Below are 18,458 nucleotides of genomic sequence, written 5' to 3' on the forward strand. Positions count from 1 at the left end.
TTTGTTCCTTGTGCCCTTCCCAGGACTCCTGTTTCCATGTGTACAGGCATGAGCTAGACTGTGCAGTAGCCCTGGGCCCTGACCGCATGTCAGAATCATCTGAGGAGCTTTCAAAACATACCAGTCCTCACCGCCCTGCCCGAAGGGATCCTGATTTATAAACTTTTTCTGCCTGTGGGGCCCAAAAATGCATAATTTTTAAATCTTCTCAAGAGATGCTAATATGTAACCAGGGTTGAGGACCACGTAGTTAGGACAGTAGTCCTCAAACTGAAGCCTGCATCAGAGTTACCTGGAGGGCTTGTTAAAACACAGATTGCTAAGCCAACACTGCAGAAGGTCTGGGATGTGGCACCAGAATCTGCATTGTCACTATGCCCAGGAGATGCTAATGCTTGTGGCCCATGGTCCACATTTTGAGGACAACTCACCTAGAGGAATGCATAGCCTTTCTCTGCCTCTTTCATTTAGTCCTTTCTCTGTGACAAGGAGTGGCTGGTCTCACTATTGAGTTTGGGAGAAGAAACAGTGTGCTCAGCAAAGAAACTTCCTCTCCTTTTTTTCCGACGTGGAGCCAAGAGAGAGATGATATATCAGGGCAGGTTCTGTTTGCACGTGCAGGAGGATACACTCCAGCTTTGTATTTTTTTTGTTTTGCTTGGGGAAGCAAAGTTCAGATTAGGGGAAGTATTAGCAGAGCTAAAGTCATTTCCCAGCATGATTAGAATTTTTAAAATATATAACATATTTTAAAATTTTCGTCTCCATTCTCAATATATTGTCTCAATATATTCTGAACTCCAGAAGGGAAAAAAAATGAGTGCTGTATATTAGCCTTCTAAAATACCAGCATAATTCTCCCCCTTTTGCAATGGTTCCTCTTCTTGACCCTTTGAAAGCATTATAAACAATTTCACTGACTAGTAAACAGGGCTGTAAAAACTGAGGAGAAAACATGACCTGTGTTTGATGGGATCAATTTTTGAAGGAGTAAGAAGACAAACAGACATGACACATCCACAATAAATAGTTACTAAAATGTATGGGTGAGCACAATGCTGCTCTACTCCACAAGTTTCACCTTATTTAGCTCCAGTTTTCTACGACTACCATAAGAAAAAGTACAAGAGAGACACCCTGAATACTAGCAGGTAAGAAGCACCAAATCAAACAAAGAGTTACTGAGAAATAATAATACTAATGTGTCTTTTCAAACCTCTACTGTGCGCCAGATGCTGTCCTACCACCTGCTGCACAGTGTCTCCCACAAAACAACTCTCTGTGTAGGTAGATATTACTAGGTAAGGAAATGAAGGTATGGCTGGGTTAATACTGGGCCAAAATAAAAGTGAAGCTATGTTCATACTCTGGTCTGTCTGGGTGGAAAACTGATGTGATGTCCACTATACTGTATACATATAGTTGCAGCCAAACACCTTTTTAAGGGCTGTGAAAGATGCAAAAAGATAAAATACATAATATCAGTTCCTTAAGCTCAAAAAGCATGTGGCCTAGTTACAGAGTTAAAATTATATGTACAAAAAATTAAGTAAAACAAAATCTAAAGATTAATACAATATGAACTGGACTCCAGTCTAGAAAATGTTTCAAAAACAATAAAGTAACTGGGAGAAATCCAAATGCACTAATATTCAATAAAATTAAAGCACTTCTGAGAAGGAGAATTGTATGGAATTGCTAAAATCAAATGTAACACAAAGAAAACAGAACTGTGGGAGAATCATAAAGCAGAATCACAAATAAAGTCCATCCTGCAATTCAGGAAAAAGAAGCAGTGGAGCATAGAAAAAAGAGAAATGGATTAAGGGGATCAAGATTGAATCCCACTTGGCCAACTATGAATTGTGATCTTGGTAATTTGTTTTACATGTCAGGCCCTTTGTTTCCTGGTAAAATTGGGAAATCAAATTAGATAGGGGTTTCTGAAAATTCATTTAAGGGGACCACAAGCACAAATGGGAAAATGCATCTTTTTTTTAAATCTAACTGAAATTTATAGTACTTCCTCGAATTATGAATATAAGCAGTCTACCACAATAGTATTAGCAGTACTTGTGATTTGGTTCCAATATAAATTATGGATATTTTCACATTACAGTACAGTTTTTAAAGATATCTCAAAATATTTATGATCACCAGCTCTTCAAATTTATAGCAATCATCAAACTCACAGCTATTTCTTATTCTGTAATACATTAGTAAAGAGGCACATATAATATTGTTACAACATTCTTAAAAATGGTTTGATAAGCATATTGAACATAATTCATTATTTTATAATCATATGCATGTTAGCTTATGTTTTTTATATAAATTTATTTATTTATTTTTGCCCGTGTTGGGTCTTCATTGCTGCACTCGGGCTTTCTCTAGTTGCGGTGAACGGCGACTACTCTTCGTTGCGGTGCGCAGGCTTCTCATTACAGTGGCTTCTCTTGTTGTGGAGCATGGGCTCTAGGCACGTGGGCCTCAGTAGTTGTGGCACACTGGCTTCAGTAGTTGTGGCGCACGGGCTTAGTTGCTCTGCGGCATGTGGGATCTTCCCAGACCAGGGCTTGAACCCTTGTCCCCTGCATTGGCAGGCGGATTCTTAACCACTGCACCACCAGGGAAGCCCAGCTTATGCTTTTTAAAATGTTTTTCTGAGACAGGGCTTTACCAGACTACCAACAAGGTCCCCTGAGCTTGACAGTGTCTAAGGGCTAATCCCAATAACATTGTAGAATTCTAAATCTGCCAGCTCAGAACCAGAGATGCCTCACTGGCTGTGACATGTACCAAGGACAAGCAATAGCAGGAGACTGAAGTAGCTGTCACACAGGGAGTTGACGTGGCAACTTCAAACAATAATGTCATCGGAATTCACTGAGTGCAACTTCAGGTCATGAGGTGTGACTAGGAAATGCCAAGAGAGAACAGAATAAGATGGAGCAAATCAGGTCATCACTAAGAAATACTTGGGCAGCCAGACTGACGTGCACTGCGGAACAGCCCACCCTCTCAGAAAGGTACAAGTGTGCGGTTAGCCCGCTTACTAACTGGCATGGGCCTACTGGAGTGAGTGAGGCATGTGAGCTACTCTGTAAACCGACCCTAGCTGCCCCCTAGCAATGAAAAATATAGGGCTCTCCTAGAAAGAGAAGTATGAATAAGCTAAGGCAGCTTTTAGCAGTGAAATTTAAAGGTAGAAGAGGATCAGTAAGTGGTGTCTCTTAAACTTTAATATGCAAAAGAAGCATCAGAGTGTCTGTTTAAAGTGCAGATCCTAGGGACTGCACAATTCAGAGATACTGAATCATGAAGTGGGATCCTCCAAATTTGTATTTAATAAATACCTTATATTTATTATGATGCAGGTGATCTGCAGAACACACTTTGAGAAAACCAACTGAGGCTCCTAGTTGGGGAATTTTGAGTCAAAGAAGTAGAATCAAACCAAAACACCATCTTTGTGAGTCCATATCTACCCCAGCCTAGGCACATGGGCAAGACCCTGTACATGGGTAAAAGACCGGGACAGCCATAAAAAAATATTGCCCCCCCAGCCAGATCCATATAAAGAACACCCTATTTTTAAAAAATTTTTTTGGCTACGCCACACAGTATGTGGGATCTTAGTTTCCTGACCAGGGATCAAACCCGCACCCCCTGCATTGGAAGTGCAGAGTCTTAACCACTGGACCACCAGGGAAGTCCCAGGAACACCCTCTTAAAAATGGGGTCTCCCTGGGGAATAGTTGACTGAAGCCTTCTAACAAGGAAAGGCTCAGACATACAGACAGAGGCAGCTCTGAAGTAAAATAGCTGGACTCAAAGCAGAAGTGAAAACCCCACATCCCTTGTGGATGCACCATTCATGCAAGAGCACTTGCAAACATGGATTTAGAGAGCGCTTCAGTCTCTGGATGATCTGGCATTCCCCTGTACCTCTGTGAGCTCACAGAGGACAGTTTCAACTATTTCATAGCTCCTGTTGGAATGGTACACGGGGCCAGTGGCCTGAGTGCCCAGTAAGAAGCACCATGAAGAGCAGGCTGGCTGACCTCCACAGGATTACAGGAAGCCCTGTCTCATCCTGGTCACGAACTCAGGTCAACAAAGTGCCACTCTGAGTCCCCGATTAATTTTCTCTTCATGTGTCACCAGTGAGACAGCAGACCTTCCTAGCCACTATCCAAGCCCTTTAACCACCACTCCTGTTCAGAGCACAGAGAGAAGCCTTTCAATCACAGATGAAAGAACTGCAGAAGGGGATCCTTCGGACATATACAAATCAGCCCATTGCATGGCTTCTCCAGGGTAAGACCTGCACTTGAAACTTAGAGAAAGGAGAAGATAATGGCCCTTCATGTGAATTAGATCTTAGGAAAGCAGTCATCAGATAATGCTACTGAGGGGGAGGGTGACAGAAATTAATATTCGTTGACCGCCTGAGTGCCAAGCCCCTAGTAAGTGTTTTAGGGGCAACATTGACTCCGGAAGCACTAACCAACAATTTGTCCAGTAAGATAGAGTATAGACTCACAGAGCCACATCGTCAGAGCTGGAAGGGTCCTCAGGGATCCTTCTGTCCAGGTCCCTCATTTTGCATGTGGGAAAACTGAGGCCAAGAGAGGAGAAGGAACAGAACAGACTAGATATCTTTTTCTGCTTCCCTTATCTAACCCCTTTCCAAGATCCCATGAAGCCTCCCACATAAACAATCAGATATGTGTATTCCCTAAGGAATTAAGCTGTTTATTGAAAGTCAGAAAACACAGAGGACAGAAACCTCACTCTGCAAACTAATGTGGAGAATAGTTATTTTTATTTAAAAATTCTTTTTTGAGTTTCTAATTTCATTGGAATTGAGGAAAATTAGTAGCAGTCAATTTACTTCTCCCTCTTTTCTAAAATTATATCTAGGTTCCAGGAAACCATGGTACAGGGGATGCAGATGGTCCTAGATATCATTTATCCGGTCCAGCAACAGATGAGATGTTTGTCATCATGTAGGGGAACTTCATCCCCATCCATATACGCTTGTCACCACTGGTCACACTTTTCTGTCCATGTTTCACCTGGTTTGTGGATCTCTTGGCTACCTCTGTGCCATAGATGGAGACACAGGATCTGATCGTACATTTCTGTGCCACCAATATCATGGGAAACTTCATGACTCTGCCTATGACACTGTCTGCCCAGACTCACTCTGCAGCCATCTCCTCTCCATCACCGCTTCATAGCTCTCTCCACGTGGATGTCCTCTCCGCTCTTAGATTTCACAAAGCTTCCTGAGGATTTGCAGAGCTATGCCTGGGATATAGAAAGTAAAGCTCTCTCTCTCTCTAGAGCTACCATTCTAACAGCAGCCCACTCTACCCCATCCAGAGGAACTTCTAGTCTTGGGGATAAAAGAAAAGTAATCCCTTTCTTCTCTTTGCTTACTGGAGTCCTCCCTGTTTCCCTAATATCACAGATATTTAGAAACTAAATTGAAGGAGACCAACTTCCTTACATGTTTTCACCCTGTCATATCCTGCAGCTGAGGCAAGGAGCACAGTCCATAGGCTCAGAATCAGCAAGGGTGAGGAGGAAAACGTATGGAAATAAATGGCTAAGTGTGTTCATTTCTGCTGCTGTTTATCACCAAAGATTGAAGTCAATGGAAAATGAGGGAGTAAAAGAGACCCATAGGAGGGGCATTTGGAATTCATCAAGCTATGAAAAATAGCACTTTCTTTTTTCTGTAGCTATACTGAATAACATGATGCAGAATAAGATTTTAAGCAAATATAAACAGTTTATCTTTAATATCATACCAGTGCTTTATTTCTCCTACTTATTCGCTGAACTTTTACAACCCTTTTCTCATATCCGGTGTGCCTTACCTGCAGACCCAGCCACTGTTACTGACTCAAACTTCAGGAGGCCAAAGGTGAAGCACTTGGTATTGATCTGTCCATTCAGCAACCTACTTGGGCATTGGAAATCCTCTTATAACAAAATAGAATATCGCTTAATTTAACTCGTACTCACCTCAATCACAAGAGAGTTACACTTTCAACAATAAGAAAATATTATGAACAAAATTCTAAATCTTTGAGTTTGTTCAAAAAGTATTATAATAAATTGAACTGAATTTAAATTCTCCTTTTGTTGTCACAGAAACGTTAATGACCTGCTAGTCTTGGGGGTGTTTAATATATCTTTGTTGATAAGTTTATTTATGAAGGGGAGAACTGGACTTTTCTGATGATGCTTTCTAGAATTTTGCAAATTATCTTAAAATATGATCTTCACTGTTGCCTGGAGGCCAAAGCAGGTTTTGCAGAGGCAAATTGAAAGCATGCTTTAAAGATTCACCTTGTGCCTACACATAACTACCTCTCAGAATGTCAACTGGAAGACTGTGCCACCTTGTTAATTTGGAAGGAACAACAAATTTTCAACTAACTCCGCATTTATCTTGACAAATCCTTTGGGCATATTTTTAAAGGTGAAACTTGCACACTCCATGACTTTTTGTTCCCAGTGAGGGTTTTTGTGGTACTAATCATGAACTAAAGAACCTAATTATACAGTCCTCAGAGAGCCAGGAATCCTGCCCAAAGTTAGAGACAGAGTTTGAAGCAAAGTTCCGTTCATGCAGTTCCTCCTTCTTCTGACTACTGGATTTTTACTTATTACCGAAGATTTATCATGTGCTAGATAATTTCACATTCATGGCTTTTCTAGTGCTCAATTTATCAAGGAGAGCAGTGCCACATCCTCCTGTATTTTATTGCAAATACCATCAGGGTAAGAAAGACAGGTTCTCTTTCTCCTGCAGTGACTTTGCTGCTAAATCATAATTTATAGCGATGCGTCTTTCCAGGGTTCAATTTTTAATGTTTCCCTTTTTGGAATGTTTACATAACAGGAGAAAAGAGGGCATTACATATGAGTCGCATCCATATCACTATTGTGTTCTCTACTGAGAGGATGAAACCAGATAGCTGAAAAATATTCAGTGATTTCAGCGACTCACTTTGGACTTTTTTTTTTTTTTTTGAAGTTGTGCACTTTATCAAAGACAAGAAAAATGAGGAGAAAAGTGATGAGGGCTGAAGTCATGACTTTCACTTTCTTTCTAAGTTTAAAAAGTGAGGTGGCTAGTGATATTGTACATTGATTATATGGTACACAATCAGTTAGAATTGGGACCATATGGATTAGTGAAGGGCCATTATCCATCAGCAAATGAAGCTCTTTTTTTATGCTATTCCTCATTCTGTGAATATAGTTACTAAGAAAATCTATTTTACTTTACACAAGAGCAACAGATATTCTCACTTTTCCTGCAGAATAATGCTTGTTCTTTCTTAATACTTTTCTCCTCCCACACCTTCGTTTACTTGTAGAGGATTTACCTGTGCGAGGTGAGCAAAGGATGTAGTTAACTTCTGTATGGGACATTAACTTTGAAGACTCCCAGTTTCATTTCTATGAAAGTTAATGTAGATTTTCCAAATAAGGCATTTTCAATAAGGGTGAATATTAGAGAGCAGTGATCTTTCCAAAAAAGTTCAAAATATCTCCTTCAGATGACTTTCTAGTGAATACCAGAAGGCAACGTGCTAAGAGTCACAAGTCAATGGAACAACACCTATTGTGTGACTTTCAACAAAGCAATTCATCTCTCTGGGCCTCTGGTGCCTCATCTGTAGCTTGAGGACAATTCTTATTCTCAAATTGTATGATTCCTTGCCTAACAATTTTCTGAACTTTGTTCAACTTTGTTGCAAAGAGCAACAAAATTGCATTATTTGTTTGGATTTGATAGCTCTCATTTTGATTAAAATAAAATGTGACTGTCAGAACCCCCATTTCAAAATCTTTGTCAAATTCATTTGGTCTTCTTTTGTCTGTACTTTATAAGTATAGATCTATAGTATTTGGACAATAGGACAACATTTTTGCAAAACTTCAGAGGTTTAAATAAGATGACAGCTTTGTATCCTCAAGAATTGTGAATGGGTCAGCCTCTAGAATATTTATATAAACGCAGTGACTTTGTATTAGTTTGGCAAAACTTTTAACATTGTATTAAAAAGTTAATAGCTGTTTGGAAGCATCCTAGAGATCAGTTATTATCTACTCACCCCGAGTTAGATACTTGTTTCACTCTAATCGTACCCTAAATTGCTCATTAAAAGCAATTTGAATCCTGAGGTAAAAATAAACTTGATATTACCATCTTATATAAGAAAAAGTTATAATAAAGACTAGATGACTCTAGGAGCATCCAATAGCTCATGGGCTAAATATTTTAAAAAAGAGCCCAATAGATTAAATTAAGCTATAAAATACTCCTTCATTAGAAAAAGAAACACCTGATCTAGAACAATTCAATGTTTTCAAGCAACTTAATGAATAAATTAAATCAACAAAACGCAGAAGGCAGTTGTTGCAAAATGCCCCAAAGCATGCTTCGGGTAGGAAAATGCTTGATATACAGAGCATACACTCAGTAAGTGTCAGCTCTCAGCAATACAATTATTATCACAGAGCCTGAGGCACTGTTTTCCTTCTGGAGAAGGTTTTACCACTGACAAACAGTCAATAATCATAGTTCTTACTTCTTGTCTGTTCTGCCTTGAGAAGAATTTACTAGTGAGAAAGATATTCCCCTTCCTCACAAACATAAATGAGGTGTAGTGTTCTGGATTTTGTGGTTCTGGTTGTTGTTTTAGTTTTTTTTTAATTTTTTTGTTATTTTTTGATAAACACACTAGCTACTTAATCCCCAAACCAGTGTTTTTTTTTAGAGCCATTGGTGTCTGTCTTTAAAAGACCCTCTTCCTATTTAAAACCCAAACCAATTTTAAGTGTTAACACTAAGTACCATAGTATCCTCCTGTGGAATTATGTTCCTGTTGTCTCATCTAAGTTGTCATCCAAAACAGGAGGCAAAGGAAGTAGAAGCCTCCATAAAACTATGCATTTACTGTAATTAATCTATGCAAAACATCGTGTGTGTATATAGCTATATGTGTGTGTATCTATGTATGTGTACATACCCATACACACAAGATATGACTTCAATTTTTAAAAATTATATGTCTAAGAGATGGGAATATAGATTATTTTTAACATTAAACATTTGCTGCGAGGAATATGTATTACTTCTATAAGCAGTATAAACAATGAGCTTTAAAATAAAGTATGTCTGGTGATGGTTGTACAATATGAATGTACTAAATACCATACCTCTGAATTGTACACTTAAAAATTGTTAAGATAATAAGTTTTATGTGTGTTTTACTGCAATAAAAATTATAATAATAATAAAGTATGTCTAATCTCTGAAGAAAGAACAAGTAATAATCACCATTTGAGGGCAAGTACAATTCCCACAAGACCATCTGCCCCTTGTATACTGATTACCCCTGGACCCCAAATTGGGGCCTAGAGAGGGCATTATCCTGGAAGGTCTCTAAGGTACTCACAGGGCACGGATGAAAGTAAGATTTTCCCAGCTTGAGTCTGGCTACAAGGCCATTTGGGGAGAGTGTGTGTTGCTGAGAGAGTACAGTCTCTAGCTACAAAGCCAAAGTATGTTCATGTGACAAAATTGGTGGAAGTGTGGAGATGGGTCACCTAAAGGCATATATGTTACCCAGAATTATTCACAGTTCATATCTGAGTATTCTTTCTACAAATCTGTGGTTGCACTGTGCATATTGTTCAGGTCTTCTCACCATGCACACTTTCAATTCCATTAAATATTCTTCTAAGTAGTAATTTTATAGCCACCTACAGGTGTATCAAATTACTTAAAAAATCCCTTATGTCTAATCCTTTAAGATTATTTCCAATTTTTCTCCATTATAAATAGCACTGCCATGAGCATCCTTATACAAGTATCTTTTTTTTCCACTCTGTGGACAATGGCATTCTCCTACTTTTTTTTTATTATTAATAAACTTTATGTTTTACAGCACTTTTGGGCTCACAGCAAAATTGAGTGGAAAGTACAGAGAGTTCCCATTTAGCCCCTGTCCCCACATATGCACAGCATCCCCTACTGTCAACATTCCATACCGCAGTGGTTTATTTGTTAACAATCCATGAACCTACACTGATCCATCACTATCACTCAAAGTCCATAGTTTTATATCAATGTTCATTCTTGAAATAGCTTTTTTTTATATCTAATATATCATCCTTAAGTTAAATCCCTTGAAGTGGAATTGCTGAGATTCAAAGGATATGAACATGAGACAAAACTTTACAAGTATATTTTGGGTGTCAGTTTCTCACTAAATTTAAGCCTGAAACATTCTTCCAACATGGCACAGTCATTTGCAGTCAGACAGACATGGATTCAAACGCCAGCTCTGGACTTCCTAGCATGCTGACCTTTTGTGCAACTTGGCTTCTAAACTTCAGTTCCTTCACACGAAAAATGGGGATAATTGCAGACACCTCAGATGATTATTGTGAGAACTAAATGAAATCACGTGTATAACCCACTTAGCACAGCTCCTAGTATCAGTAGCTAATTTGCCAAGAATTTGCTTGAGGCCAAGTCTGCAAACTAAGCAAGTCAAAGTTCTGAAAGTCAGGGCTCTTTCCTGACATTTTAATAAGATATACCACAGGCAAAGCATCTATCTCCTCTCTAGAACACCCACTTTGCTGTCACAGATCATCAGTGACGATCCAGACTCTCTAATTAGGTACCCACATGACCAACCTACCTGCATAATCCACAGTATATTCAATGAGATGAGTTGGTCCTAATTGATCCTTACCTCCTCATCCTGGCCAGGATTTGCTGTGGGTAAAATATACTTCTTCCCTCCACTGACTTTGAGCTTAGCCACATGACTTGCTTTGGCCAATGGGACGTGAGCTGATTTAAAGTATACCACGCCCACGCAGAGGCTCCAAATGAGCTCGTGAGGTTTCACTCACCTTCTTGTGCTCCTTCCTACACCAGGAGAAAAGCGTGGCCCTGTGCCGATGCTCTTCCACCTGGGCCCTGGAAATGAAACGCACGTGGATCAGACCTGAATTCCACTGCAGCCAACCCACAGACCAACCTGGCAGAAATTAATCTTTGCTGTTGTAAGTTACAAGATTTGGGGGTCCGGGCTAGTTAATACCCGTGGTTGTTCATTTCTACCTGTGGAGGCATGCTTGCCTGCAGAACAGAGACATTGATGGGGAGCAAGGTACATCCTGATGGGGCATACTTGTTCTGAGACATTTACCAAAAGAAGAGCCACCACAATGACCCAGCCCTCCTTTCCTCATAATAAAGGCAAGGTACCACAGAGTGTTAGCAAAGAGAATATGGTTGAGAAACTAGAGCCAAAGTCCCAAGGTGCACAGGCTGGTAATGGAAGTCTGCCTTGTCTCACTTTGGTTATTTCTCTCCAGGGGTGATTTACAAGGTGATAAAGAACTTAAAGCTGCAAAAGGTACTCAGGCTGTTAAAACCCAGCTTTTTATGATCCCTTGTTCTTTACAGTACATGTTCTTTCATTAATCAAATGCTTATTCTATTAGAAGTCCCAAACCTTTAAGATGGTGGGACATTTCATTTTTATTGCTCGGAAGTGGCATTTTAAAATCCACATGCTCCCTGGCAGGCCGCTGGGGAGTGCTTAGTGTGCAAACTCTTTGCCTCCTCTGTCCTCTTTGATGCTATCTATTTTATAATAATATTTTAGACTTCAAAAAAATTTTTTTTTTTTTTTTGCTTTTTGCTTCATGTCAATACTGGAATAGATGCTGAGAAAATGAGCTCAAACCCTTTTGTTCCATAGCCATGTATTTGAAATCTGGAACAAGTCACTGATGTCATAATCAAGCACATGGGCTTACATGGTGTACCTCATCTCTTCTGGCCTAAGCTTCAGCTGGCTCTATCTTATTGTCAGCTGATAAAATTAGATGCTCCCATCCAGTCAGCCAGGAGCAAAGCCTGTTTGAGTCGTTCTCTCCCTTGTCAAAGGTGGGTTTTATCCTGGAATCTCTTGCTGTGCATTTTCATGACTAAAGTGATTAACTTGTCATTTTCTAGCTTTCATTTTTAGACTGTTCTTAGTAATATATATGATTATTCATAACCATCCATTTATAATTTGTAATCATTATATAACAGCCACCTCAAATCATTCCTTAGAAATAGATGGAATATGTATTAGATAAATAGAAAGATAAACTGATAGAGACATATATCAACTAATATGAATAGCATTTTCACTAAATTATAATGCATAAATATTTCAGAGCCTTTAGAAGATGTTTCCAGACAAATGCAACCCCTGTCTTAATATTGACTAGACTATAAAAGCAAAGATTAGGAAAATTTTTAAAGAAATGGCAGACTCCAAGCTGCTAGAACAGTATTTGATAAACAGGCCTTACTGAGAGAAAGGAAAGAAGGAAAAAAAGGAAGGAAGGGAGGGAGGGTGGGAGGGAAGGAAAGAGGGAGGGAGGGAAGAAAGGAGCACTGTTAATCTCTCTGAGAAGCAGAAATTGGGAACAGAGGGACAACACTGACAACCACAGAATCCCTCCCTGTTCCATTTCCAATGGGAACAGGAACCCACTTCTGATCAAGGTGCTGGGAGGGCCATTCTCCGTCTGAAGGTACTTAGTATTTTTCGGTGTGTCTTCACTTGTTTCTTCCTCTGTGCCTTCAAACAGGCACAGATCTCCCATGTTGGGGGAAAAAAAATGTGTATTTGACAATCTTTCTTCCTTACATTTGCCTGTTCCTTTTACAACAAAACTTATAATGTTTGCAAATCTGAGTTTACTCTACACTCTGCTGAAAGTGGTTTGTCAAAGCTGGCAAGGCATCATGAATCCCAAATCTAGTGCTTCCTTATGTTCCCTTCCTTTGATCTCTCTATAAAAGTTCACTCTAATTACTCCTTTATTCTTAAAAACCTTTGCTCTAATAACTATTTCTCATCCTGCCCATAAGGCCATCCCTGCTCAGTCTCCTCCACTGGCTCTCTTTCCTCCCTTCACCATCCAACTAAGGCATGGAGTCACAGTTGTGAGCCATCTCTCTACTCCTCTTTCCCTGTGAGCACTCACTGGTTTTCATGTTAAATATGGGGATGATCTTAAAATATCAATCTCTAACACAGACCTCATGCCTATATTTCATTGTCTGTAGTAAATTTCCTTTGGGATGGACAAGTGCATCTGTTTTACCTCTAGTTGCTATTCCCCAAACATTTACTGTGTGCCTCTTGTCAGACTGATCAAAGCATTTTCCTTTCTATTCCAACTGCCCAAATCTTAATCCAGCCCCCTATCGCCACACATGTGGATTATTATAGCTGCTTCCCCTTAGGTAGCCTGAGTTCGGTCTCTTCCTCCTCTGCTCTACCATGAAGACCAGAGGCTGCAAACCAACTGCAGGCTTAGAATCAACTCTGGTGCCTATGGTGCTTTATTTTTTATTTTAAAGCATATGCCTGGTCCCTACACATAAATATTCTAATCTAGTAGGTCTTTGGCAGGGCACCAAATTTTTTATTTAAAAAAAACAGGTTGTATTAGTTTCCCAGGGCTATGGTAATGAAGTATCACAAACTGGGTGGCTTAGAACAACAGTTATGTGTTATTGTTTCACGGTTCTGGAGGCTGGAAGTCTGTTGCCAGGGCCATGCTCCCTCTAAGGGCACTAGGGAGAGATCTGTTCCAAATCTCTCTCGCGGCTTCTGGTAGCCTCAGGCATTCCTTGCTTGAGATGATCGTCTTCTCCCTGTGTCTTCCCATCATCTTCCCTCTATGTGTGTCTGTCTCTGTGTCCAGATTTCCTTTTCTTATAAGGACATCAGTCACAGTGAACTAAGGCCCACTCTAATGGCCTCGTTTTAACATGATTACTTCTGTAAAGAACCTATTTCCAAATAAGGTCACATTCTGAAGTAGTGGAGATATCTTTCTTTTGCGGGGGGGACGCAATTCAACACATAACATAAGTAATCCTTACCACAGCATAGATTTGTAAACCATTTATATAATCGGGACATTATAGTCATCCCTCAGTATTCACAGGGGATCGGTTCCAGGACCCTCCCAGACACCAAAATCTGTGGATGCTCAAGTCCGTTATATAAAATGTCATAATATTTGTACATAAACTATGACACATCCTCCCGTATACTTGAAATCACCTCTAGATTATTTATAAAACTTAATACAATGCAAATACCATGTATTTGCGTTTTGGAATTTTTTATCAAATAGTTTTGATCCTCAGTTGGTTGAACCCATGGATGCAGAACCTGCAGATACAGAGCCCCAACTGGACATCCCACAAGCCAAGTGTCCTGCCTGTTTTTAGAAATAAAGTTGTATGGGGACACAGCCGCACGTATTTGATTGTGTTTTATCTGTGGCTGCTCTCATGCTATAACAGCAGAGTTACTATTTGCAACTGAGGCTGCATGGCCTGCGCAGCCTAAAATAGTTACAGAAAAAGGCTGCAGGCTCCGGCTCTACACCACTGCTGCCCAAAGTGAGGGCAAGTAACACTGATGGAAGTGGAGATGATTTTATGTGGCACCCATATATGGAACCAAATAATATCTAATCATATAGTGAGACATGTATTCCCTTTTTAATTTTCTTTCTATTACGGTTACATGAAGGAGAATATTTGTTTTGTTATAGATCCTTATTACCTTTTTAATACTTATTTATCTTTATAACCAAAAGAGAACAGACTTCAGACTTAGAAACTTGGGAAGAAAACAGTACTGACCTAGAATTCAACATTTTTTCTTGGATTTATTTTATTATGTTTATTTCAACTAATGACAAGTGGTATTTATTTTTCAAGTATAGTAGTGATGTAATTTCCTTTTAAAATAGACCATTTAAGTAGAAAAATCATTTAAGGAAAAAGATGAAGTAATATATAGTAAAAGTGGTACTCAAATGTAGAAAAAAAAATCCCAAAGGTATTCACTAATGGCTACAGTTTTAGAAATACTGCTGCTGTCTAATGTCATATCACTTGCATGATGTCAATACCCTGCTCTAACTCCTTCAGTGGGTTTCCTCTTCACTCCAGTATTCAAGGCCATTTGCAATCTGTTCCCACCCGATGTCTACAATCTTAGCCAACCACTGCCTGCACTGGACATAAACCACCCATGAGCCAGGCTCTCTGGTCTCCCTTCTAAGCCACTGATCACATCTTTGCCTTTTCATCTCTGAGTCAACTCAAACACTTTTCCCAGAATTTAATACTATTTTTCCCATCTCTTGTGTTCTGCTCTTTCGTGTCTTGCCTATGCCACATCCTATCCATTTCCTACTTGCTGGGTGACAAGGTAACCAATGGTGTGACTTCCTCACAGACTTCTAATTGCACTTCACTGTCTCTTCAATACAAACTGGCTTTTTTTTTTTTGGTATGTGGGCCTCTCACAGCTGTGGCCTCTCCCGTTGCAGAGCACAGGCTCTGGATGTGCAGGCTCAGCGGCCATGGCTCACGGGCCCAGCCGCTCCGTGGCATGTGGGATCCTCCCGGACTGGGGCACGAACCCGCATCCCCTGCATCGGCAGGCGGACTCTCAACAACTGCACCACCAGGGAAGCCCCAAACTGGCTTTTGATTCATTCACTAGATATTTACAAAGCACCTACTGAGTATGAACCTTATCTTAGATGCTAGGAATCCAATAGTACACAAGACAGATGTGACCCCTGCCCTCACTAGGCTTATAGTCATTGGAGGAGGAGGGACAAACAAAGCACCACAGTGATTAAAAGCTGGGTATCCTGAAAGGGGGTGTGCGGGGAGTGGAAGCCTATAGCCAGGAGGTCTTACCTACGTGAGAAAACTAGATCAGCCTCCTCAAGGAAGTGAGAACTGAAGGATGAACAGCAGTCAGCCTGGTAAATGAGAAGAGTGGGGGAAAGGGCAGGGAGTTGAGGTAGAGGGCGTGAGAGGGGTTGAGGGGAGAATGGCAGAAGAGGTGAAAGCAAATTTCAAGGACAGGAGATGGGAGAGAGCATGGGAGGAGCTGTAGAAAGGACATGGCAAAGAGGGTAAGAGGTTATACAGCATGTAATGATACTGAAGAGAGTGAAACAATTTCTGCAAGGTCCATACTCGCTGTGGTGCTGAACTCTGGAGTTCATGGAAATGCACTAATAGGTCTAAGCCAGGCAGTGGTGTGGGCATGTTTTATTTTAAAAAATGCACTCTAGGGACTTCCCTGGTGTTGCAGTGGTTAAGAACCCACCTGCCAAAGCAGGGGACATGGGTTCGAGCCCTGGTCTGGGAAGATCCCACATGCCGCGGAGCAACTAAGCCATGCGCCACAACTACTGAGCCTGCACTCTAGAGCCCACGAGCCACAACTACTGAAGCCCGCGCGCCTAGAGCCCGTGCTCCACAGCAAGAGAAGCCACCGCAATGAGAAGCCCGTGCACCGCAACAAAGAGTAGCCCCTGCTGACCGCAACTAGAGAAAACCCGCGCGCAGCAACATGAAGACCCAACTCAGCCAAAATATATATAAATAAATTAATAAATATTTTTTTTAAAAAGAAAGAAAATACACTCTAACCTCGGTACATAGAAAGGATTGAAGAAATACAGGAGGCAGACCAGCCAGGAGCCTGCTGCATCAAACAAAGCATGATGACATCTGGGAGAGGAAGTGGCATTGGAAATGGATGGGGGGAGTGGGATTTGAGAGGTATTTAGAAAGAAGCCACAAGGTTGTATGTATGGAGTGAGGGAGAGAGAAGGATCCCAGAAAGTCCCTGGACTCTGGCTGGGACAACCTGGTGGGTGATTATGTCATTTACTATGACAGGGAACATAAAAGGAGGAACAAAAGCTGGGTGGGAGGGTTGGAGGGAGGTGTTGGGAGGGTATGAGAAACTGTGAAAAGCATTGTGCCTTTTAGGCTTCAAGCAGCTGTGAGCTCCCCATGTGATGATGGTGCCATGGGTGCAACTGGACTTGGCATCTAAGGCTCAGGAAAGATACAGACCTGGGAATTATGCACATCACAGAGCTTTGAAGTCTCGGTCACTTTTGTGAACCTGATGAAAGCTGTGGACATACACATTGATTTTGCATATAATTTTAGGGGAGTCCCAGGCCCCTGAAGTCTATGCATGGACCCTAATAAGTGCTATGATGTTTGATAATAGAAGCTGCAGGATTGGATGAGGCAATCCAGGAAGAGAATAGAGCAGATAATTTAAGGCAGAGCCCTAAGGAACCCCAACACTTAAGGGACGCTTCCAGTAGAGGGAAGAGAAGAAGCATATTTAAAAAGATAGCCTAAGAAATGGGAGGAAAATTTTTTTTAAATGCAGCATCTGAGAGGAGAAAAGGTGTTTTCTAATCAGTATCATTCTGCCTGTTCTTTCTGTATAACACATCTGCAGGTTCTTTAAAGGCAAGGGCCTATACTTCTTTTGTAATCCTGGTACCTAATAATTGATTCTCATATGGCAAACAATTAATACACAGTATCTTGAACTAAGTTCACAAATAATGAGGAATTAGTAGGCTGAGCTTGCTGTTACTTCAAAATAGTAAAGCAACTAATCAACTAACCTATGGAATAAACACTATGAGGAAACTATGGGATAGTTAACTGAAGTAGCCTAGAATGTAATCTGTCCTAAATACATACTTGTGAAATTTGCAAGTGAAGCCACTCATGGAATAATATGAATTGCATCTATTCTAGCAAAGACTGATACTGACTACACAGAATACTCACCGTGCAACCAAACAGTCACTGGGCCAGGAATCAGGAGAGATGCATTCCAGGCCCAATTCTGCTGCTCCATAACTGGATTACTGTGGGCAGATCTCTGCACTTGCCTGCGTCTAGGGTTCAAGTTCTGAAGTTCAGTATTGTCCATTCTATGCCTTTAATGCAGAACATTAGAGATTCCACAGATGCTCAGACAGATGGGTGCCGAGAGCAAATGATCTATAAATTCTATTTGACAATGCACCCCTTACACGTTGCAGAACAAAATGTATTGTTACCAAACTTTGCAAAGCTGCCAACATGTTATTAGGTATACAAAAGATGGATTCCTTCTTTTCTGAGTAGTGTTTCTTCTGATTATTTTGGCCAATGAGTAATTTCTAAGAGTGAGTGACGGTGATTAATTGACAAATGGTTCTAATCTATTATCTAACACCACTCTACTACTAATGGAAAGGGGGAAATGAGTAAATTCCTTGCTGATCTAAACCTAGCATAAATAATAATTAATTTTCTTTATAAAAAACCTAAGTTCACCGAATATATTGAGAGAATAAGCAGGAAAATAAAACATGACCTTAACAACAAACAGATGGCATCCTCCTTTCTGTGATTATGTACACTTTTGAAGTTTTAGGGAAACCCCACAACACTCATGCTTTCGATTATTTCTCCAGCTAAC

At 40.4% G+C, this 18,458-nt stretch overlaps 1 protein-coding gene across 5 annotated transcripts in view; it reads right to left on the reverse strand.

Annotated features, from left to right (window-relative positions):
- Window positions 1-18,458, reverse strand: part of L1TD1 (LINE1 type transposase domain containing 1) — a 1,087,927-nt gene that overhangs the window by 730,383 nt on the left and 339,086 nt on the right. For 4 of the 5 annotated variants that reach the window (XM_089903542.1, XM_089903540.1, XM_089903539.1 and 1 more), the window contains one exon: window positions 10,963-11,029. The exons of the other annotated variant lie outside the window; for it this stretch is intronic. The gene's annotated coding sequence lies outside the window, so the exon portion shown is untranslated. The remainder of the gene's footprint in view (window positions 1-10,962; window positions 11,030-18,458) is intronic. 5 annotated transcript variants of the gene reach the window in all.

Source organism: Delphinapterus leucas, chromosome 21 (genome assembly GCF_059928025.1).
Source record: "Delphinapterus leucas isolate spDelLeu-1000000601 "Yukka" chromosome 21, BTC_Dleu_Yukka2, whole genome shotgun sequence".
Classification (NCBI taxonomy): Eukaryota; Metazoa; Chordata; class Mammalia; order Artiodactyla; family Monodontidae; genus Delphinapterus; species Delphinapterus leucas.